Source organism: Lutra lutra, chromosome 13 (genome assembly GCF_902655055.1).
Source record: "Lutra lutra chromosome 13, mLutLut1.2, whole genome shotgun sequence".
Lineage (NCBI taxonomy): Eukaryota > Metazoa > Chordata > Mammalia > Carnivora > Mustelidae > Lutra > Lutra lutra.
The window spans coordinates 2,825,035-2,848,943 of NC_062290.1; the positions used below are offsets into that span (position 1 = coordinate 2,825,035).

Sequence of the window (23,909 nt, forward strand, 5' to 3'; positions counted from 1 at the left end):
CACATGACACTAACCTGCCGAGGTCCCACAGGTGCTCCAGTCCCAGACGCCTTACAGACATGGGAGCAGGTTCCCCAGACACTGATCACGTCTGGACCCTGGCCAGGGTGAGCCTACACTTCAAAGGCAGCAGCAATGTACTGGCCTGGGCCACTGCCACGTTGCTCCCTGTCCAGTCGTCCCAAGTGTGACACCAGCTCCTGTCCAGCACCACTAGCGCTGGGAGGCCACGGTGCTGAGTCAGCAACCTGGGGCCAGCCTTCCCCACCCTCGCAGGGCGCTAAACCAGCACGCACATGGTTAACCCCGTGGGCCCAGCAAACGGAGCAGGAAGAGAAACACATGTGGGGAGCACAGCCTGGCCTTTTATTCATGATTAATGGAAAATGTCCAGTTTTGGAGGATTAGGCTGACATTCCTGAAGATGAAGAAATCTGTTCTCTGCAAACAATCAGGGAGAGAAAAAGAGGAAGGAGTGAAATGTGTGAAGGCAAGGGACAAGGAGCTCACCCGCTCGAGGCTCCGAGTCAGGGATGCAGAGGGAAGCCGGCAGAATCTCGCAGATGGTGCGTCCTCTGCCACGCTCCCACACGAGCCACAGTGACGCTGGTGAGCGGCACGCACCTGCAGGCAGGGCAGAGGAGCGGACACAGACCCGTGCCAGCCCAGTGACAGGCAGCGCCGGCCACCGGGGCACCGTGGGGTGTGGACAGCGTCTCCCGGGGCTGCATGCCTGCTCCTGTCTGGGAGGGGCCCCCACGCCACCACGCACCTGAGTCTGCAGCCCCGTGGGGTGGCCACGTCATGGGACACCGAACAGAAAAAAAACCTTCCTGCTCTGAGCTCTCCTAACCAGTGTGTGGTCAGAACAATGAAACATAAGGGGACGCACGAGTAATGATGAGCAGGGGTCCCAAATTAGGGAACACTGACAACATGCAGTACCTCCACACAGAATAAAGAGAATCGGGGAGGGAATATCCACGGCGACGGAATGTGCCAAGACACAAGGAGGCCCTGTCAACGGAGCTAAAAATGGCAGGAAAAAAATGGTTCTTTTTCTATATCTTCACAGACAAGATCCTTGTAGGTTCCCGACCCTGCAGGTTCATTCTGGAGATTATCCACACTTGAGGAATCACGGGAACTTACAACAAACCAAATGAGCCACATTTCATCATGGTTCCTTCAGAGGAAACATTTGTTTTCAGTCCTTCCAGGGGACCAGGTATCCGGGGTTCTCGGAGAGTTCCATCCTACGACATTGGGTGCCAGACTGAAAACACCTATTTCATTACGTTTGCTAGACTGGATTCAAGTGAGACAGCTTGTCAAAAGATGGAGGTTTTAGTTTGTTCTCAAAGTTCCCCAGGAACAGGCGGTGACGCTCACGTGAGAGAGGAGAGCTGAAGCAGAGGGGCCCGGCCAGGGAGCCCCAAACTCTCTCGAGACAGAAACAGGCCCTGTGCTTTCTCCGGTGCTGGGACCTACCCCGCTTCTGCTCATGACCTTGCCAGCCTGTGACGCTCTGCAGGGCAACCTCAAAGATCAGAGTTGGCCACGGACAAGGTCATGTCCAGCTTCCCACTCCAGTGAGCACTATGGTTCCTTTGTTCCCCCCAGCCATGGAGAAAGAAGGGGTCTGGCCATGCAGGCTCCCAGAGGAGCTGCTGGGGGCACTCCAGAAATTTCCAGAGCTCGGGCTATGCACCTTGGACCATGCAACCCTCCTTTCTGCATGTTTATGGGCTGAATTGTGTCTGTCCCCCACCCCAAAATTTGTATGCTGAAGTCCTAACCCCAGCACTTGAGAACAAGCCCTTATTAGGAGACAGGGTCTTTGCAGAAGCAATCAAGTTAAGAAGAGGTCATCAACATGGGTCCCAATCCAATATGAGCAGCATCCTTACAGAAAAGGGCAGTGTGGACATGGACACCACACAGGGAGGATGCTGTGTGAGCTGAAGACCAGCAGCTGCAAGCCACAGGAGCGCCTGGACCAGAGCCTCTCTCCCAGGCTCAGAGGAAGCCGGCGCAGTGGCACTTGGACTCAGGACCTCACACCTCCAGAGCGGGGTGGGGACGATGGCTTTCTGTTGTCTCAGCCTCTCCCCCAGCATGGGGTGCCTTGCTGCGGGGCCTTGCAAACTCCTATGTGGGCCTGGGTGGCGGGGGGGCCGACAGGCTCTCCTGCATCCTACATCCCCTTCTTCTGCCTGTGTGCTCAGTGCTTTTGCAGATGTGCACATGGATAGCCTCCCAGGCTGTCCCCTTGGCCACTGAATCATACTGTGTGTGTGGCTCCTCTCCTGGGGACACTGTGACCCCATCAGTTCTCATCAGGATATCCAGAAGGGCCTGGATGACGGGGGGCCACCTGCCCAGGGTCACTTAGTGGAATTCAGTGCCTCTGCCGTTGTTACTCAAAGCAGGTGTGCAGACCTGGGAGCTCTGTCCACCTGCAGGGCCGTGGGCCCACACCCTGCGATGGGCTGCGAGGGCTCCGCGCCAGGCCTCACACACACCGTCCTTGGCAACCACAGGGTCTCAGTGTCCAAAGTGACTGTCAACAAAGAAACCAGTGAGGGGAACTCTTTCATGAGCAGCTGAATTTCGCAGAATCTCTGGGGTCCTGAAGCTGCTTTGTTTTCAAGAAAAGAGCGTCATCAGAGTTTGCATCTTACACATCACCAACATCATCACCAGTGTGTTCTGATTCACACAACAAAACACCGCAAGGGAGGGGGTCTCCACCGCTGCAGGTGGTATGGGGGCTCGAGGCGTTGCTGGTGAGAATTTGTGGGGAATTTGTACGTTTCCACTGAGATTCTCCTTTTGCTGGTGTGTGTGCCTCTGTGTGTGCATGTCTGTGTGTGTGTATGTGTGTGTATACACATGTGTGTATGTGTGTGTTGTGTGTGTCTTTTGTGTAGTGTGTGTGCACGAAAGAGATGAAGGTCAATGACACCACTAAACACGTGGTTGGACTGAACCGTTGAGAAGACATACTTCTCTTGCCGGTGAGGGGTTGGGGGCCAGGCTGTGCTGTTGGGGTCCTGGCTCCCGGACACTCTCTGGAATCCTCCATGGCGTCCGTCCCCTACAGATGCCATCAGCCAGTTTCCCATGTTGGGCTTTGGTCTCTTTGAAGGCAGACGTGTGAAGATCTCTGGAGACGACTTCCATGGGACAGAAGACATTCAACTTAGAATCCGCATGGGCCTCATTACGGGACGTGCCACCTGGAGGAGGTGACGGGGTCCCCGCAGCAGGGCTGGGTCTGCGGGCAGGGCCGCCCCTGCGGGACCTCCAGCAGCGGTTGCGAGTGTCAACCTGGCTCCCTCCTGTGCTGCCCCGGCCCAGGGCTGTGATTTCTCCCGGCCAGGGAGGGAGGAGCAGTCCCCTGCCCAGGGCACCTTCTCTTGGAGCTGTCTGCCCCTGAGAGGGGTCTGTGTGCAAGCTGGCCTGCCTCCCCCGCCACGCGGGACTCGGGCTGACCCCAGCCCCTCACACCTGCTTTCCCAGCTGGCCTACACCTACCACGTGCTTGCGGTTGGTCAAACACCTCCGGTGGAGGCGTTGGACTTTGCAGAGCACATCCAACCTGGGACAGTGCTGGAATATTCCAGAGATCCAAACGGGCTCCAGGAGATCTGTGGGCTTTGGGTGGCCCAGACTTCTGAGCCCCAGAAGACAGAGAGATTGGGGCTGGTGAGGAGATGGTGTGGGGACAAACGCCCATGTCTGAGGGACTGATGGCCTCCAGAGATGGCTGGCTCCATTCGGCGCACACATTCCTTCAGTTGTGGAACCCGGCTGCGGTGGCCTCTGTGAAGTCCCTAGCTTTAGCCTCCCTGGGATACTGGAGATGTCGCTGCCGCTGGGTGTGACCATCAGCAGTAGTCTCAGCTGTGCCCGGGAGCACATGGGCAGGACCACCCAAGGCCAGCTCACAGTCCTAGTCCTGCAGGACAGACCCCCGTCAGCGGCCCTGCCGCCAGTGACCCCAGGCCCTTTACTGACATGGCAGCGAACGTCCACAAGGGGCTGAAGGTGGGAGAACCCAGCCAGCTCTTCCAGCCTCGTTAAAAATGTTTGCAAACGTTCACGGTAAAACACAGACAACATAAACTTTGTGATCTTAATGAGTTTCAAGTGCACGACTCACTGGCATTAAGCACACTCACACAGTGGTGCAACCCTCTCCGCTGTCCAACGGGAGGGCGTTCTTCTCTCTCCAAACCGAAGCTCTGCTGCATGAGACAACCCTGTAGTGACCGTCCCCAGCTCCCGGCACCACCATCCTGCTTTCTGTCTCCGTGAATGGGACGCCTCGGGCGGCATCATATAAGACAGTCACCCATGTGTCTTTCTGCATCTGGCTGATCATGTCCTTAAGGCCCCCACATGCCGCGGTGGGTGTCCGACCATCCTTCCCTTCTCAGGCGGAGCGATATTCCACTGTGTGTGTGGACCGCACTTTATCTCCTCGTCCACCAGTGGACACTGGGGCTGCTCCCACCTCTTGGCTATTGTGAATAATGTTGCTATGAACGTGGGACGGTGTTCCCAACATCTCTTCACGGCCCTGCTTTCCACTTGAGGGGGATGTACTCACCATCCCTTAACACCCCCTTTTGTGCTCATGTTCTATCAGACAGAGGTAGGTGGGAGGACATCTCCAGGGACCCGGACTCAGGGGCTGCTACCGGCAAACGAGCTGATGCCCTCACAGTGAGTCGGAGTCCTGGGCCCCAAGGAGCCGCTATGTTTGCGCGGAGCTTCTGTCTTCCTGAGCGGTGACACAATGGTCTGTAGCTCCACGGGGGCCCCCACCCTGAAATCCTGAGAAAGGAAGTGACGTTCCTCACTGCCCAGAAGGCAGGCCAGGGCCACGAAGAGGCTGAGGGCGCACCCACGACACAGCCGTTCCCCGACACCCGTGCGTGTTTCAGGATCAGCTTGCACGTGCTTGTGCGTTGCTGGAGCTATAGTCTAAGGTGCTGATCAAGAAAGAAGGACTGAAGTTGATCACTCGCGCGTCCCTCCCAAGGAGGCAGAGAAAGAACAGCCAGTTTAAGGCGACGGACCTGGTTGGGAGGGATCCTGATGAGGAGCCAGGGTAATAGAAACACACGTGCGACACAGAAAACTCACAGAGCTGCCGGCCGGTTGTGCAAAAAGACTGATAACGTTAGTAGATCTTCAGAGAGCCTGGAGGCCAAGAGACGGGGAGGGCAGGATAACCCGCAAACCAGAAAACTACGGCAAGTACAGGCTTTGTCCAACAAAAGACAACACGAAGATTATAAAAGAGCCATTTGCAGTTTATACAAATACTTGGCAAAGGGGTCATATCTAGAATATGTAAAGAGCTCCCACAATTCAATAAGGAGGAACAGTAATGAGTGATGAGCGATGAGTGTATGGAAGCTCATGCACTCCTGGTGGGAGGACAGATACACACAGCCGCTTGGGAACATTGTTTGGCAACCCCCGGTGCAGGTGAACACACACCTGTCGGAAGATCCAGCCCCTCCAGCCCCAGGAGCAAGCCCCACTGAGGAACCTGCTCCCCCTGTCAACCCCACGCTGCCGCCAGCCCAGGGAGGAACGTCCGCACGAGCAGAGGTCTGCGGAGACAGAACAACCCCCTGACGTGATGCTGAGCAGAAGAATCCAGACACAGGAGGGCACGCACAGCACGGATGCATTTCCAGCATTCCCCGCAAAGCCAAGTGTGGGAAGAGAAGTCAGCTCAGCCAGTATTTGGAGGGACTGCGCCGGGGAGGGGCTCCCCGGGGGCACGGGGCGAGCTGGCTAGGCTATATTTAACATCAGGGTGCTGGTGGCGCCGCGGTGCTCACCCCGCGAACATTTATTGGGCTCTCGGCTTGTCTGGGCTTGTGGTGCAGTAGGCGGTGGGCATACCCCCCGGGGGCTTGTTCTCCCCCAGACGCCCGCAGAGCACAAGATGGCTTCCTCTTCGCAAGCTCGACAGTCTGGCTTCTCTCCTCTTGCTTCCATGTCAGCACACGGAGGAGTCAGACAAGAGAACTAATGGGCGTTCCTGGCCCCCCATGCCCACAGCGAAGGCGGGATCTGTCCTGTAGTTATCAGCCCGAGTAAATGCTTCCCACCAGCACAGAGGCTGGCCATGAGTAACGGCCACAGCTCAATAAAAATGAGCTGTATTTATTGTGAAAGTGAATTCTAAATCATACATGATAGTAAATACAAATGAATAGTACTTTCCTTTTGACCCTTCAAACCTTCAGCTAATGATTAAGAAACAGCTTTAGCAACAATTAAGATTGAGTTATCTGAAAACCAAGACTTACGTATGAACAGAACAATTTTTTCAATGAAAATTTAAGAAGTTAAAATATAGGGTGATTGATAACAAAGTTTACCATAAGTTTCCTTTTACAGCTGGAAACGGTATCTCTGTCATTTGCTGTCGGTTGGGGCTCATTTTGAGTTGGTGAGAAAAACAGACGTAACAGCAAAGAATACAGAACCAGCTGAGGGACAGCATCCCACCAAGCCGCCAAGGTGAAGGGCTCTCAAACACAGATGCTCATCAGAACCTCCGAGCTGGGACCTATGTTTTTGAAAGCCTTAAATGCTCTGGAAATAGCTTTCCAGGGGATTCTAACCATCAGCCAGGATTGTGGATCAATATGGTTTCCCTCAGCTTTGAAAAAGAAAATTCAGCCATCAGCAGCGCAGATAACACTCTTGTTGTTAAAAGTATTTAAAGGAAACTCGTGCACTGTCGGTGGGAATGCAAACGGGTGCAGCCACTGTGGAAAACAGTAGGGAGGGTCCTTATAAAATGAAAAGTAGCGCTACCATATGATCCAATAATTCCACTACTGGGTATTTGCTCAAAGAAATGAAAACACTAATTCAAAAAGATACACACACCTCTATGTTTACTGCAATGTTATTTACAACAGCCAAGATGTGAGAGTAACCCAAGTGTCCATCGACAGATGAATGGATAAAAAAGAAGATGTGGCATGTGTACACACACACACACACACACACACACACACACACAGGAATATTAGTCAGCCATGAGAAAGAATGAGATCTTGACTTTTGGGACAACACGGATGGACCCAGATGGAATTAGGCTTAGTGAAATGAGTCAGGCAGAGAAGGTGCAATACCATATGATTTCACTTATATGTGGAATCTAAAAAATAAAACAAATGAACAAACGAAAAACAGAATCAGACCCACAAATACAGAGAACACACTGATGGGTACCAGGCAGGGGTGGGGGCAGGTGACGGGCGAGGGAGTTGACTTCCAGCTACGGACGAAATAAGTCCCAGGGATGGCAGGCACAGCACGGGGCATACAGTGGGTGGGACAACCATAGTGCTCTATGGGGACATCTGGTCGCTGTGATTGGGGTGAGCATCTCACAGCATAGAGACCATATGGTGCACACCTGAAACTTAGGTCAACTATACTTCAATTAAAAAAACAAATAAAAATAAACTTTTTTAAAAAGGTATTTAAGTGCTGGCTGTCTTGGTGATCTTTTTCATAATTAACTTCAACGATAAACCTTCTCCTTGAGTGGCCAAGGTTCTGGGTCGCAGCGTAAGTCATCTCCTCCAGGTGTGCCTTGTCTGAATGCACACTATTTGATCCCTGCTCTGTCCTGGGCCGGCGTGGGGAGGGGAGGGGGCTCTCCTCTGAGGACCACAACCACAAAGGCACAGCTGATCCATGAGGCAGGTCAGAACCAAGGAAGCAAACACAGAGTCCCACAGGTGGGTGGGAAACCCAGGGGTGGGGGTGGGGGCTTCAGATCTGCCGGGCTGCGTTCCGGTACTGGGGGGCTGGGACGAAACAGGCCTGTGTCCCATCCAGCGCGTGGGCATGCAGGGGCTAGGGAAATCTCCCTCCATGCCAGACCTCTCTGTGACGTCTACCTAGGACACCACCATACTCCTTATAAGGTGGCCCAGCTGCCCAGAAATGCAAGGTCTGCAGCCCAGCCCACGTTTGAGGGGGAAGGGGCCCCTCAGGAACATGGATCCTGGGAGCACTGGTCATGGGGACCACCAGTTGGCCAGGCCGCCATATTCCTCTCTGTCATTGCGCCCAGAGAGAGTGGACACAGAGCAGGGGAGGGGGTCGGGGAGAGTGAAAAACCAGTCCGACATCCTGCTGTGTTTCCATCCCAGCCTCACCTCCAAATGTGTGGGGTTTCAAAGGCTCCTTACAAGTGTGTTGTTTGGACCTCAGGCCCCATCCTATCAGAGACACAGCTGTATGTGTGGCTAGTTTTCTAGGTCAGCCGCCCTAACCGGGCATGTTGCCGATCTACCTGGGACTGTCAGGTCATTTCTGCAGCATGGTGTGATTGAAGGAAAGCCTATGTGCTGTTCGGGAACACGCATGAGAGAGACGGCCCTGTGCTTCCCCGAGTGGAGTGGCAGGCGCCCCACCCCACTCGCTACACGTGGGTCTGGGGCGTTGGCAGGCCTGGGCTTGACTCTGCCTTTGCCACTCATTCCCTGGAGGCCTTTGAACTTCTCTCCCTGCATCTGCACAGAGGAGAGAGGACAGGATCACACATGCAGAGCTCAGGCTCGCCAGCTTGCATTGGGAAGGGGAGCCAGGAGCATGGGCCAGGTGGGAACAGAGCCCCTGGTCCCTACTGGAGGGGCCCCAAGCAGGACGAGCCCTCCAGCTGGCTGTCCTCCAGACTCCTGAGGTCTTACTGAACCCCCAGAGCCACTGGAGGGGGGAAAAGTGTTTCCATTGTGCTGGACTTTGCCTTGCCCCAATATCTAGAGAGTCCTTCTAAAAGTCTCTTCCTGAATTGCCCAGTAGAGTCAAAGTGTAAATTTCCAAGGTTTGTCCCTAGAACCTCAATTATTTTAAGTCTTTAAGGTGTGACAATTATCACTTCAGGTTCTTGCTTTAAAATCAGTTACACATTTGCAAAAAAGCAGAATATATCTAGTGACACATGCGGCCTCTCTCTCTCTCGCACACGCACACATGCACGCACACACACAGAGTTAGCAGAGCTTATGTGAAAATATTTTTTTTTCTTAGCTACATTTTATAATTTTCCAACAGGAATATGTATTAACTCCATCATTTCATTTTAAATGAACAAAGATCTCTAGGGCCTTGAGACTAAATTCTACTTGGAGAGCAGAGCAGAGAGTCGCTGCCTCCCCCTGCCTCACTAGGTATCTCCCCCTTGATCCCAGAGGGCCTTTGCATCTGCGGAGGGGCCCTCAGTGAGCTCCAAACTTGCCCCCTACACCCAGGTTCATGGCTCCTGCCTCATCAACCCCGAGAGCTGTAGGTCTCAGAAGGGATTTTTATGCTGAAGTATAGGCTATTTTTAGGTCACCAAATTGCAGGAAGCAGATTGTCTGGAAATTGCGAACTTAATCCCTCTTGGGAAGAGACAAGATGCAAACTCCTGCTTGCCTTTCCTGCAGGCCAAGGGGCCCCGTCTCTGCCCCACACATCAAGGACTTATATGTCACTGAACAGGGTAGGCCTTGGGTTCCTACTCTCTTCATGCATGGGAGATCGGAATTCAAATCCCACTCTGCTAAAGGGCGACGTGGTGTTTTTTGCCCCGTGTTTTCTGAGTCGGCCACTGGGCAACCTTACATGATAGAACAGTCAGGACAGGATTGAAAGGCAGGTCCTGAGTGCTACGACGGGAAGTGTGGTCCTTTCATGACCCTTTCTGCTCTGTGCCCGTCTGTCCCCGTTTGGTCGGCACGCAGGCCTGCATCTCTGCCATCCCTTTGGGAGTGGCGACTGGACCCCAAAGAAGATGTCAGCTGTGGGGCTCGTAGCCTGGGAGGCTTCTGGATTCGTGCGTCCCACCCACCTGTGCTGCCGTGTGGGGCGTGAGGACTGCGTAGCAGATGCCAGCCCCTCAGCAGTTCAGGAGGTCTCAGAAGGAAGAGAAGATGTTTCTCTCCTTTAAACCACTGTTCTGTGTTTTCTTTCCCTGGGGAGGGAGGCTGGGGGAGCAGCAGGTGGCTTCCGCCACTGGCACCTGAACAGCACCAAATGCTTCCATGGCTCGTGGACCCAGATGGGCGTCGTTCCCAAAAGACGTCACCCACTGTGGCAAGTGGTCCTGCCTTCCCTCCCAAGGTTCGGGTCTGGGCTGCTCCGGTCACAGTCTCTGCCCAGGTGTGAGAAGAGAGAGACTGACAGGCTGGGGCCACGGGGCTCACATGTCTCCTAGAGCTGCTGCGGGATTTCTCACGGGAGCTTCGGGTAGAGGAAGGTGTGGGCAAGGACTGGACTTCCGAGTTGGCAGTAAGCCCTCAGCTCTAAAAAGCTACAGGCACCACACGGTGTAAACGACGTCTGAACAGCTTCCACGTCCAGCCGAGACACGTAGGGGCAGCAGTGTGCAGACACCCTGGCACCCCCAGCCCAGCCACGGTGGTCACCCACCATCTTGCTCCCTTCATGTAGGGGGTCGTCCGGGTGCAAGCCTGCGTGGGCAGCCCCCAGGACCAGAAGCTCTGGACATGACGTCACCACCTCCAGCAAATGCCAGGAGGATATTCAAACTCCCTTGGTTATCCTTATGTTGCCTTTTTACGTGTGGCTTTGAAACCTGGAACCGAGGGAGGCCACTCATTGCACAGACTATGAGCTCGCTGAATTCTTTTATTCCCCAAACCTCTCTCATCTTATTTATTTCTCTACTTGTTTGTTGGCTATTTGGGAGGAAATACGCTCTTTCCCGGAGACTGTCCCACATAGTCAGTCTTTTGAGTCTCCGCACTTCTGTGCCCACAGCCCGGGGACCTGTATTTCTGTGGGAGCAGAGGGGGGATTGTGCCCTCTGTGAGGTGTGGGCTATGAGCCACGCCAGGACCCCTCCTCCTTCCAGGGGCACCACGACCCGCCTCATCTCTGCAGGGGCCGGCAGGGAGGCTGATGCGTGTCAGGGGCTCTGTTGCCGGTGCTTGAAGAGCGAGCGAAACAACAGGACTGACCATCTGTGCCGGCAGCCCCGGCGGCAGCCTCGGGCCCCGCTGCGGACTCAGGACAGCAGACACCTTCTGCACCCCGCAAACATGCCCAGGTCTGAGATGTAGGGAGTGACTACCCTCCAGGCTTGTCCCGGCTCTGCCGTGGTCACACGTCTGCGTAAGCCAGCGTGAGTGAAGCCACAGGGACTCCCCTTCGTGGCTGGAGGGAACACAACGTGAAACATGGTGGTGTCTCATCAACTGAGCTGCTCTTGGAGCGCACAGACTTGTCAGCTCGCCATGTCAGATATCCGAAACCAACGTGGTGTTGTGTTACAATACTACCAATACTATGCTTCAATACAGACTTTCTATCAATGCAAACATTGTGAAAAACAGCTGGGAGCCTAGAGATGAAAAGAGCAGAAAAGCTAACCTGCCCTTCCCAAGGGGTCCAGCAGTCACAGTCCCGGGCATCTCCCTCACAGAGGTCTACACAGCGATCTGCACACGGGGTTCACAGCAGCTCTGTTCATAATCGTCCAAACTCTCGAAGAGTCACCACGATGTCCTTTGCCAGGGAATGGATAGACAAACCGTGGTCCATCTAGACACAGAATAAAGTGTTGAAAGAAACAAGCTCTCAGGCCATGACAAGACATGGAGGAAGCCCCTTAAGGACACTTACAAACAGAGAGACGCCCATCTGGAATGGGTACGTGGTGGGGGAGCCATTCGGGAGAAGGTGAGAGTGTGGAGACAGTGAAAAGTCAGGGGTCTCCTGGAGGGGAGGGGTGGGGGCTGAGTGCACTCAGGGCACTGGGAGGGCTCTGTGGGACTCTACATGGTGGACACGTGTCCTTATACACCCGCCCAAACCCACAGGAGGCCCGTCCCCAAGTGAACCCGCTCGTGAGCTGTGGGCTCTGGGTGGTGACAATGGGTCATGTAGGTTAGTCACTTGCCACTAACGCCCACTCTGGGGGGCTGCTGATGGTGGGGGAGCCTGGCGTGGTGGGCAGGGGGCATGGGATCTCTGCTCCTTCTTGAGTTTTGTGTGAAGCTAAAATTGCCCTAGACTAAAATCTGTTTTTTGGGAAAAGGATGGGCAAAGGTACCTGGAACAGGAAACCAAGGAGGAAGCAGCGAGCAGGTCTGGGGAGCACCTGCCACTACGCGTCCCCGCCCCCAGTCTGACGGCCGCTCCATCCTCTGGGAGCCCCTGCGTCCTCCCTCCAGGCAGCATCTCTGCATTCCGTGTTTATTTCACAACAGGGTTGTGTTTCTCAAGTTGCTGTGAACAGAAACAAAACAGTAGGTGTGGAAATGGCTTTAGATCTTCAGAAGAAAGCCACCCCATAAATCCAACTCATTATGACCAATAAAACCATTCAGGATCTCATCTCCCATTTGTCCACTTCACCAAACAGAAAACCCACTCCACCCTCCCGCTCTCCGGCTCACCCCAGCCCTCTCTCCCCACCTCCTCTGGAGAATCTGGTTTCGGTGACTCATGGGACAGACTTTATATTTGCTCCCGAGACCTCTCTGTAAGGACCTATTTAGCCATAGCGACTCCATCTTGGTTAAAAGCCATTTTGTTGTTTGTGCAGTAAAACTTAAACCGACCCTGTCCCCCTCCCCCCAGATAAACTTACTTAGAAGCAAATCTGGGAAACCAGTAAAATATGGTCAGCTAGTTCCTAATAACAGAGCCCAGAATACAAGGCCAGGTCGGCCAGTTCTTGATAACAGGGCCCAGAATACAAGGACGAGTCGGGCCAGGTGGAGACATCCAGTCAGTAAGAAACACACATACTTTTCCCCTAACCACCAAAGAATGCAAACCCCGCCCTTTGGGCGCCAACCTTGAGCACCAACTCTGACCAGAGTAATAGGTTAAGTCAAACAGCTACTATAGGGTAAACTGTAATTCAATTGGCCACCTGCGCGTGACCTAACATGACTACAATCTCATTGGCCACCTATGTGCGGCCAGACTTTTGCTCTATAAAAGGTCGTCTGTAAGATGGGGAGGGGTCGCCCTCTTCGGAGCGGCCCTGGCCGGTCAGTCTGACTTCTAATGCGTGGCATAAAATAGAGCTTTGCATAACTTTAACTTTGTTTCAGTCTCGTTCCCCTGGCCAATCAGTCTGACTTCTAATGCTTATCATAAAATAAAGCTTTAAATAACTTTCACTTTGTCTCAGTCTCGTTTCGTTTAATAACGGACCTTACACTCTCCAAGATCTCTCTCATTTTAACAACTCTGTAGACATAAAGGAGGACAGGGATCCAACCCCTCACTTCCCCTCCCCTCACGATTTAAGCTGAGTCTGGGGGCCGCCTGGGTGGCTCAGACATTAAGCGTCTGCCTTCGGCTCAGGTCATGATCCCAGGGTCCTGGGACTGAGCCCTGCATTGGGCTCCCTGCTTGGCGGGGAGCCTGTTTCTCCCTCTCTGCTTGCGTTCCCTCTCTTGCTGTGTCTCTGTCAAATAAATAAATAAAATCTTAAAAAAAAAAAAAAGATTTAAGCTGAGTCTGGGGTCCAGCGCAGGTACTCAGGGCCCCCGAGGGGTGGCCGGCACAGAGGCCAAGACTTCGTGACTCAGCCCACACTGACCTCCCTCACCCCCCACCCAGGGGCTCTGGCAGAGGAGCATGGCAGCAAGCTTTCCTCAGAGGGAGGTCTTCTGCGGGTGTGACAGTACCCAGTGGTTTCTTTCCATGCCCAGGGGCAAACTTACCTGGGAGGCATGAGATGTGTTTTCTGGAGAGACCAGGTTCCTCCCTAAAATGGGGGGGGGGGGCTAGCATCTCCTTTTGAACTCCACTAGTGAACCTGGTGAGTATGAGGGGGTGGGAGGATCCTGAGGCCGTCCCTGCCATATTATTTCTCTGCCAGCAACAGGCTAGCTGGAAGTGTGTGCGAGAGGCTGTCCCTCCAGCTTGGAGACCCCACACTCTGCACTTGGGCCCTCTGGACATGTCCAGGGAGAGTGAGCTTCCCGGCTGGGGGTCATGCCAACACACTCCCAGCTTGCCCTTGGTGCCTCGCCTCCCTCCAGGACCTGCCTCCCATTCCAGAAGCTTCTCTGTCTTGATAAGCTACCAGCTGGCCATTCTCCTCGAATATGTATCTCACCTGATGTGAAATTCTGAGAAAAGTCATTTTGAAAGTGTAGACATGTTTGTAGTGTTTTACGATCATTGATCTCCATCTCTCCTTTGTTTGTGTTGACTGAACAGCGCTGGCAAGTTTCTACCGAGGATTCAAGGTCCTGGTGTCAGTCCTGGTGGTGGCCACTGGCCCGTTGCAGCCCCACATCCCCAGCAGGTCTTCACTTGGTAAAACACGATGATGCCATCTTTTAGAGTATGAATGTCTGACTGTGGCAGTATCTGTTACAGAAAAGGCTATTAGTCCTTGAGCCAACTGCCTTTGAATTTTGGTCAGAACCAGCTGTCCCTATAGTGCGGCTCTAGCCCTGGACCCGTTCCATTCTGTGGATCTTTTTTGTCCATAGTTTCCAAAAACATGCACTGTCTTGATTCCCGGAAGCTCCCTAATCTGGAAATCAGATCACGGTGTCTCTCGAAAGGAGTTCTGAGGTTCAACCGTTATCGTGGCTCTTGTAGGTATTTTGTACTTCTGTGGGGGTGTTCCGAGTCAGTTATCAAACATCCAAAAGCCCGCGGGACGTTCTGTTGGGGTTGCAGTGACTCTGTAGACCAGCTGGTGGAGGACCAACATCTTCACAAGACTGTGTCCGTCCACCCAGGACGAAGGTGCGTTTTGTCCCCTCAGGAAGACGCTTCATGGTGCGTCTGATTTCCAAAGCGGCGATACAGTGAACGATGGTTGCCAGGTGAGGAATAAGCCAGCAGGACAGGAGAAAGGGCCCTGGACGGGAAGGGCGCGCTCCTCTCCCCTGGCCGGGAGTCCTGCTGCGCCGACACCGGCCCAGGCTGAGCGCTGGAGCCTGCAGGGGCAGCAGGGTGCAGGGCCTCGCAGGAACGGGGACACCAGACAGCGAGGAAGGCTCCAGAAAGCCACAGGGCGATCTCTGCTGGCTGAGGACTTCGGGCTGCTGATGCTTCCAACGTGGCCAAACAGAGCTCAGGTCTTCGTTCACCCCCGTCAAGAGAGCAGGGATTTCAAGAGCAGGGGACAAATTCTCAGCTCCCCGCAGACTGTAGACGCCAGGGTCCTCATTCTCTCAGGACACGATGCTCAGTTGGGCTGGCGACAGTTGACCACACAAGGCACTGGCGGCAGCTTCGCCCCTGCCACGCCAACCCTCGGTTTCACACCTTGAAGGAGTTAATGAGAGGAAAAAAGAGGGTAAACCTTACAGTTGTTCCTAAAAACGATAAATATGAGGTCTATCTCCTGCAGACAGGCTAGCATCCCGTGGTCCCAGAACGAACCACTCACCTGCCAACCCTTCTTCCCCCGTCCCCTCCCACCACCTGCTCCCTGAGCTGCTACATGGACAGACACTCTGCAACTCACCAAGCTCCTCTTTTTAGAAGAGCGTGAATTTTTCTGATTATAAAAGCAAAGCATGCTTGTCATAGGAAATTTAGAACAGAAAAAAGTGGTATAAAACCGAAACTGTGACCTTAAAATAAGAGCATAGGTACAAAATTATATGTGAAGTGTTATGTAACAGAACTGTAACAATTTTGTATCTATGACCGGAACAAAGGATGGGATGGTCCACGGCAGACATCCATGTCCTGGGCTCACCAGCCCAGAGGTCAAATGGGGCTGTCCTTCACTCGGGGCTCGGTGCCTTCACCTCAGTAGGACACATCTTGACGTGGTTCGCCTCACTTCCCGACTTGCTTTGGGTTTGTCCTCAATGAGTTCCCACAGCCCCTGGACAGGACAAGACCCCGACACTGTGCCCCGGCACCATCCCAGGAAGGGGGCTGCACCTCTGGTCCTGGTGAGCCAAGCTTCAGAGCAGGGCTGGGAACTTGCTAGAAGAGGGTCTATCCTCCCATCCTTTCCCGCCCCCAGCAAGGGCACAGAGATCCCCTCCCCCAGCCAAAGTGAACCCTTCCTGCCCATCGCCCCTACAGACAGGTGCCGGACAGGGCCACCATCCAGCAGCTGTGTGGAAGCAAACTCAGGTCCCTGGTGTCACCCGCCTGCCACACACATGCAGGCACCAAGGCACAGTTCGCTACAGCATCCTTCCTTATACCTCTTGGCACTTTCCAAACATTCTACAATCAACATTTTACATCACAAAAAATCCCACACAAAGAAACTCAAGAACCAGGGATGCCTGGGTGGCTCAGAGGGTTAAGCATCTGCCTTCAGCTCAAGGTCACGATCAATCCCAGTGGTCCTGGGATTGAACCCCCTGTTAGGCTCCCTGCTCAGCCAGGAGCCTGCTTCTCCTTCTTTCTCTGCACCCAAACTTGCTTTTGCTATCTCCCTCTCTCTTTCTCATAAATAAATAAATAAATAAAATCTTAAGAACAAGTCAAGAACCAGAAAGTGTTAGGGTGCTGCATTTTTTTGGTGGGATGGTTGGTGAAAAGTTTGCATTTCAGAAATTACTTCTCATTACAGAGCTGAGAGCCGTTTCCCAACATCATGAGCTCATACATGAGCTCTCCATGGATGGTCTGTCAAACTTCCATTCTGCTGGCTGTCCCAGGGCAGAGTCAATACGCCTGCTTCCTGTCCTGCAGCCCCGGGGATCACAGAGGGACTCCTCCGTGCCTGCCTCCTTTCCCAGACAAAATTATCTAAATGAACCAAGAACGTCCTGTGATGACAAAGTGAGCTCCAGTGTGAGCCGGGGAGGCGGCGTGTCTGCATTCAGGCCCTGGAGCTGTCTTTGGGGTGATGGGGGTGTGGGGATGTGTGTTCCTATCTGCAGCAGTCTCGGGGGCAAGCCGCGTTGGACACCCACGTGTGTGCCACCACACCACACCCGTCCCTCTGGGGTAGCAGTTTCGGGACCTGTCCGTCCCACCCTCTAGTGAGGGGGCAGGCTCTGCACCTGCTGTCTCATTTAATCCTGTCTGGGTTTTCTGATTTCCAGCTTACAGATAAGGAACCTGGACACTTAGCCACGTTGGAGAGGCAGATGAGATCACAGCGTGGAGCTGGTGTGCCTCTTCCTGGAAATCATGGAAGCCAGGTTCCATGGCCACCCTTGTGGAAGGGACTCACGGGGGTTACTGCTTCCAGCTGAAGCATCTCAGGACACAGCCTGGGGGCTTGGGGGAGGGAGGCGCCCCTGCCCTGGGGGCGGCCAGCAGGATGACACTGTGGGCCCAGCTCGCTCTGCCCCAGCCTGCCCGCCAGCTGTCAGGTTCAGCAGACTCCGAGCTGGTGACACTTCTGCTCTGTGGCTCTGTCCAGGCTCATGAAGGGTTCATCATCGTCCATGGGGGCAGTTGAGTGCCGAGGGTGGTCCCACAGCGAACACACTGCGGTCGTGGGCCTCAGGACCCGGAGCACGGTTGTGCCAGCAACGGGCCAGCCCACAGACTTCCTCATCGAGCACTTGAAGTTTTCTGGAGACTCTATGGGGAGACAGTCACACGCCCCCCACACCGGCCACCTCCCTGCGGGGCTGCTACTTCCCAACACCTATTGGGCAGCAAGCATGGCTCACCGTCTGCGGACCTACCCCGCCCGGGAGAGGCTGGCTCGCCACAGTCTCGACAGAAGGAGGAGCTGCGCCGAGCCCCCTTGGCTTCATCAAGGATTTGCCTAGACATCTACTTTAGGGCCTGGAGAACAGTCATCACCGCCACCTCAGTAGCAACCTATTTTTGGTGATGCTCTGCCGGGCTTCTTGCCTGTAGCCAGGCCCACACGGCAGCTGTCTCCCCAGGGCGAGCCGGGTTGTACGTGTAGCGGGAACGTGGAAGAGAAAGTTTCCAATTGGGAGGTGCACGGAAGGCACATAGAAGACAAGACCTCTGCTCCCCAGAGCGTCTGCAAACCCCGGACGGCTCCTCTGTGGGGCTTTGCAGCCTGAGCTCCGGGTGGTGCTGGATCTGCTGCCAGCTCCTCGCCCTGCAGATCCCGGGATGTGGGAGCACGCCTTTCGCAACGAGAACACACTCGGAGGTATCCCAACCCCAGTGGGATTAGTTATATTTCTTGGAAAGTATTTGTAAATATGTCTAAGCTAAATGCTCAAGCTACGGCTTCTCAGAGCCTAAGTGTCTTCAGTAAGACAGTTCGAAGAGGCTCTCTCCTCGGTGGCGGTGGGCCCTGCAGGGACGGGAAAGTCAAGTCTGGGGCAGCAGCGCTTTCCCCACTGGGGTGTGCCCATTCCCTGGGGGAGGGAGGGAATGGGCGGGAAAGCCGGCTGTGCCCTTCGAGGACCTACATCAGGAAAGGAGGGTTTGGCAGACAGGACCGCGATGAGAGGGTCCTGTCCACCCCGGTCAGCAGCCTCTTAGCCACACAGCTCTGGGCAGATAGCTGAACCTGGAGAACCAGAGCAATAACAGTGGTAATGGCCATTTTATATTCACGAGGTCACTGGGGGGATTGAATCACTTGGCACAGCGCCTGGCTGACAGTGAGCGGCTGAGGATGGGGACCTGTAGGCTCCAGTGACAGGCTGGCCATTTAAACGTCCTGGCCTTGTGTCCTCAGCTGCAACTGTTGTCCACAGAAGCAACTCCTGAACTGTTGGTTGGCCCGTCCAGATGCGGGGTCACCCTCTATCACCATTACATACTCTTCCCCAATGGACACGTGTTGTGGCCCGCAGTGCCCCTGTCACCAGGGACTGGGGCACTACGGGTCTAGACAGCCCCAGAGAGAGGTTGGGGGTCCCATTTCTGAAACTCAGGGCACCCTTCGAGGCAGGCTGCCAGGCACTGACGTTCAGACAAGAGTAACTCAGCCTCTGCTAGGACATTTCAGAGCTGTTAGGAGGGTGGCGTGGTCTCAAAATAAGGAGGAGGGTGTGCTCACTTCCCGAATGGCAGGGCTCGTTGACGGATGAAGGGGGTGGCGCCTGCCCCCCCCCAGAAGGGGCTGGCAGGGGTAAGACACTCAGGGGGAAGACGAGGAGGTGGCTCTGGTGGGCCCCTCATGGGGACGTGGGCAGGTGGCTGTCCCTGGGGGGCCTGGCACAGAGCTGGGGGGGACCAGCGGAGTGACACAGGCTTGGGGACATTGTCTCAGGCAGCTCGGCTGCCATAACAAAGCACCAGGGGTGGGTTGTCCCTCCATGCATGTCCGTGTCCCTGACCTCTGCTGATAAAGACACAGTCATGGTGCATCAGGCCCACTCTAGTGACTGCATTTTAACTTAAACACTTCCTGTCTGCAACACAGTCCCATGCCCAGGTCCTGGGCTGGGGCTCCACATGGACCTGGAGACATGACTCAGCCCTTCGCAGAGGCTGAGTGTGACTCGTGGGCCTGCAGCTTCCCTGATGAGAATTGAAGGGGAGACTGGGAACCATGGCCCGGGGCCCTGATCCCTGCTGCTTGTCTCCAACGGGCTCCACGTATGGGTGTCATGTCCATCGTGGGGGCCTGGAGCGCCCGAGGGTGGCTGGACCCCATTAATATGATAAATAATCAGAGGCTGGAAAGAGAGCTTGTCGTTGGAGATGTCAACCCCACACAGTAGTTAGTCCATTATAATCTTTCACTGACAGAAATGATTTCATGCAAAACAGGAGCTTGCAGAACCTCAGGGGAAACCATTAAGAACCCTCACCTTCTTGCTCAACCCAAATCAGAAGGCAAAGAATGTAGAATCCTTCTCTTTCTGGCAAGTTGGTCTGCATCAGGACCTGGAATATGGCAGTAAGAGTATAAATCTGAAACCCAGAGTTAAGAATATATTTCCAGAGTTTCCTTCTGTTTAGTCCCTGTATGGGTTTTGGAATCAAAAAAGCTAGTATTCCATGAGCAAAACTACACCCTTAAAAAGGGCAAATACAGAGACTTTCTAAAATTCGTTTAGGACTTTCATTTAAAAGTAGCGTGTCAGAGGAGGAATACTGGGAAGGGAGGCGTGAGTGTGTGCTGTCAGACCACATGGGGTCCAACGCCATCCCAACGCGGACCACATGTTGGGGGACAAAGACGGCTGGCTTGAGGGCTCCAGTCTGCTACACTCCTAAATTTGGGTTCCTTTAAAGATTTTATTTATTTATTTCACACAGAGAAAGAGACAGTGAGAGAGGAAATACAAGCAAGGGGAGTGGGAGAGGGAGAAGCAGGCTTCCTGCTGAGCAGGGAGCCTGACATGGGGCTCGATCCCAGGACCCTGGGATCGTGACCTGAGCCGAAGGCAGAAGCTTAATGACTGAGCCACCCAGGCGCCCCTCAATTTGGATATTTCTAAACATGCATTGTTTTTGTCAATGATTAGATTCAAACAATGAGTTGTTATTTAAATTGCTAGTGATTAACCAAATTAATATTTAAATAAAATTAAAAATACAATGAAGAACATGGAGAAAACTGTGTTCCAGTGTTTTCTGAAAAAAAAAAAAAAGAAAAGAAAAGAAAAGAAAAATCACTGGTGTTATAATGGACCAGAAGGAAAAACTATGCTCTGCTTGAAACTTTTCTTCTTGGAAGTGAAACAATGTATCTCTTGAATGTAGGGTTTGATTGAATCAATACAGGACCAGAGAGTGGGGAATTCTGCTTCCAATATGGTGGTGTGAAAGCCCAACACACTGAAAGTCTCACAAGTACCTAGAGACTTCATATAAAATACAAAACACAACTCTCTGGCATGCCTGGGGGAATTAGAGGACAAATAATCTCTTTTTAAAAAATAGGCAAAAAATTGAACAGGCATTTCTCAAAAGCAGATGAACAGGAATGCTGCTCAAGGTCACCACCCAGGAAAACAGCTTCCTTGGGCTCAGTGCGCATTCTCAATAGATTTCCCGTTAAAAGATGCCAGTGGATTTGGGGATGACAGGTGAGTGATTGTTATCTTGATTACGGTGATGGTTTCATACATGATATGTCAATAGACTCCTAGAGGTACATTCTAAATATGTATTTGATGTCCATTACACCTCTTTAAAGTTGGGTTTAGTGGTGGTGGTGGTGGTGGTGGTGGGTTTTTGTTTGTTTTTGCAGAAAATTTCAAAAGTTACAGCTCCATTGGTCTCCATGTAGGTCATTGACCTCTTTTCCCCATCTAACTGGGAGTCCTCATTCCATAGCCTTTCCTCCACTATCTCTTCTTGAGACCTAACTTCTCTGAGTCATGTTTGTCATCTTGCTGCTTAACCCACTAACAGGTTAGGCAGGTGCTGACCGTGTCCTTGAAGGAGAATTATTTTTGTCATTCTGCAAGCCATCCTCTGATAACATGTACACCTATAAACATGGTAAAAACTTTCTATATAAGATGTCAATACACGGGCGCCTGGGTGGCTCAGTGGGTTAAGCCGCTGCCTTCGGCTCAGGTCATGATCTCAGGGTCCTGGGATCGAGTCCCGCATCGGGCTCTCTGCTCAGCAGGGAGCCTGCTTCAGAGAGCCTGCTTCCCTCTCTCTCTCTCTCTCTGCCTGCCTCTCTGTCTACTTGTGATCTCTCTCTGTCAAATAAATAAATAAAATCTTAAAAAAAAAAAAAAAAGAAGATGTCAATACAAATTCTTCAAGCAGGAAGATCTATAAACTTCGTATCTGGGATATTCTGTCCTCTCCCACTGTCCCCACGGAAGCCACTGTTTCACAAGTAGACTTCTGGCAACTTGAAGATTTTCTGGAACACACTATGAATCTCAGGACAGCAAACAAGATTTCATGACCTAAGGCATGATGTGAAGATGAAGACGAGACATTTGTCAAAGTGAATATCCAGATCTGTCTGGGAACTCGGAGGGCTGGCGCAGGATCCAGGAGAACTGCGCAAAACAGAAAGCACGTGGGCCATGGAAGGAAGAGGGTGAGGGTAACCAGGATTTGTATGCTGGTATTTGCACTCGCACATAACGGCCCCAGGAGTAATTATGTCTGTGTCACGCTCTCAAAGGGACAAGCCAACAGGGAAAATGGTGGGGGAAAAGGGTCTAAGGAGAAAATTAGACAAGAAAGAGGGTAAAAGAGGGTTGGGATGAATTGATCTCTGCTGACTGAACATTAAAGAGAAGACACAGTGTCATGTGGCCAGCCACACTGGTCTGTGCTGCTGAGGACCACACTGTCCAAGGAAACCCATGCACCCAGGCAGGCAAGGACCCTGGGGGTGCGTGCTCCCCTCTCCAGGGCTGCTGGCTAGGGCGCCCCACAGGATGCGGGAGGTGGGAACACAGCCCTGAGGGCACATGACTCAGCAGAAAGCCTTCACAAGTATTCCACAGAGACAGACCTGAAGATTAGATCTGACCAGCCTTACTCACCAGCATCTGGCAAGTACACTCATGAAAAGATTTACAGAAGGAAATTTCCCTCTTTCCAATTGTTTTGAGCCAAGCATGTTGAATGTCACATCTGGACATAAATATTAACATTTATCATTGCTACTTTCCTTGAGAGAGAGAGAGAGAGAAAGGGACAGAGGGAGAGGGAGAAAGGGGGTGGTAAATAAGAAAAGGAAAAACACATTTCAGCGGTCAGTCATACCTCAGCTGGAGGTATATTAAAGCTGGAAAAAATAAATCTGACACCATGAATAAAGGCCACTTGCTTCTTCATATATATAGAAATATATTTCAAGACAAGACTTTTCTAAACATAAGGAAAAAATACAGATGATTGCAATCTAAAACGTTGGAGAAATGAAAGGGCAGGGAGTTCTGGTTCCAGATGGTGATGCAGAAAAACCCTGAACTCACATCCTCCCCAGAATCTGGCAAATCACACCTGTTCATAGGACAGTTCTTCCTGAGGAACTGAGGGCTGACCGAACAACCAGAGACAGAGAACCGAGAGACAGAGACGCAGTGACAAAGGGAACGCCACCCTGAGTAGCCAAAGCAATCTTGAGACAGAAGAACAAAGCTGGAGGTATCATCCTCCAACTTCAAGGTACAAAACAAAGCTGTAGTCGTCAAAACAGTATGGTGCTGGCGTAAAAATACACACTCGGATGCATGCGTCATCGCAGAGCCCAGAAACAAACCCACCCTCATACCGTCAAGTAATCTACAACGAAGGAGGCAAGAACATGCAGTGGGGAAAGGACAGTCTCTTCTAACCAATGTTGCTGCGAAAACTGGGCAGCCACATGCGAAAGAATGAAACTGGACCACTTATTGGTACCGTATACAAAAATAAACTCAAAATGGATTAAAGACCGAAATGTGAGACCTGAAACCATAAAAATCTTATAAAAGAGCACAGGCAGTAACTTCTATGACATCGGCCGTAGCAGTATTTTTCCAGATGTGTCTCCTGAGGCAAGGGAAATAAAAGCAAAAATAAACCATTGGGACTACATCAAAATAAAAAGCAGCTACACTTGCAGTGAGCCTAGCATAATGTATAAATATGTCAAATCACGGAATAGGCTATTTGACACTAGTGTGACCCTCTGTGTCAGCCATACTCAAATCAAAAAAATAATAAAGCAAAATAAAAATAAAGAGAACATAAGCATCTATGTGAAAAAAAAAGAAGACATTAAAGAGAAAAAAAGATTCAAACTTATGCAAAAATATGTTCTTAGACCACCATGGAATTAAATTAAAATCAACAAAAGAAAAACATCTGGAAAATCACCAAACCTTCAGAAACTAAATATCATACTTTTAAATAACCTATAATTCACAGAAGAAGGAAAATGGAAAACCAGACAGTATTTCAAACTAATTGAGAATAAAATTCAGCCTATCAGAATTTGTGAGACAATGCGAAAGCTTTAGGTAGAAGAACATTTATGGTATTAAATATATATATATTAGGGGGGGAAAGGTTGCAAATGA

The 23,909-nt window shown here is 52.3% G+C and overlaps 1 pseudogene; it reads left to right on the top strand.

Annotated features, from left to right (window-relative positions):
* Positions 1–23,909, top strand: part of LOC125083713 (voltage-dependent anion-selective channel protein 1-like) — a 198,633-nt pseudogene that overhangs the window by 38,581 nt on the left and 136,143 nt on the right.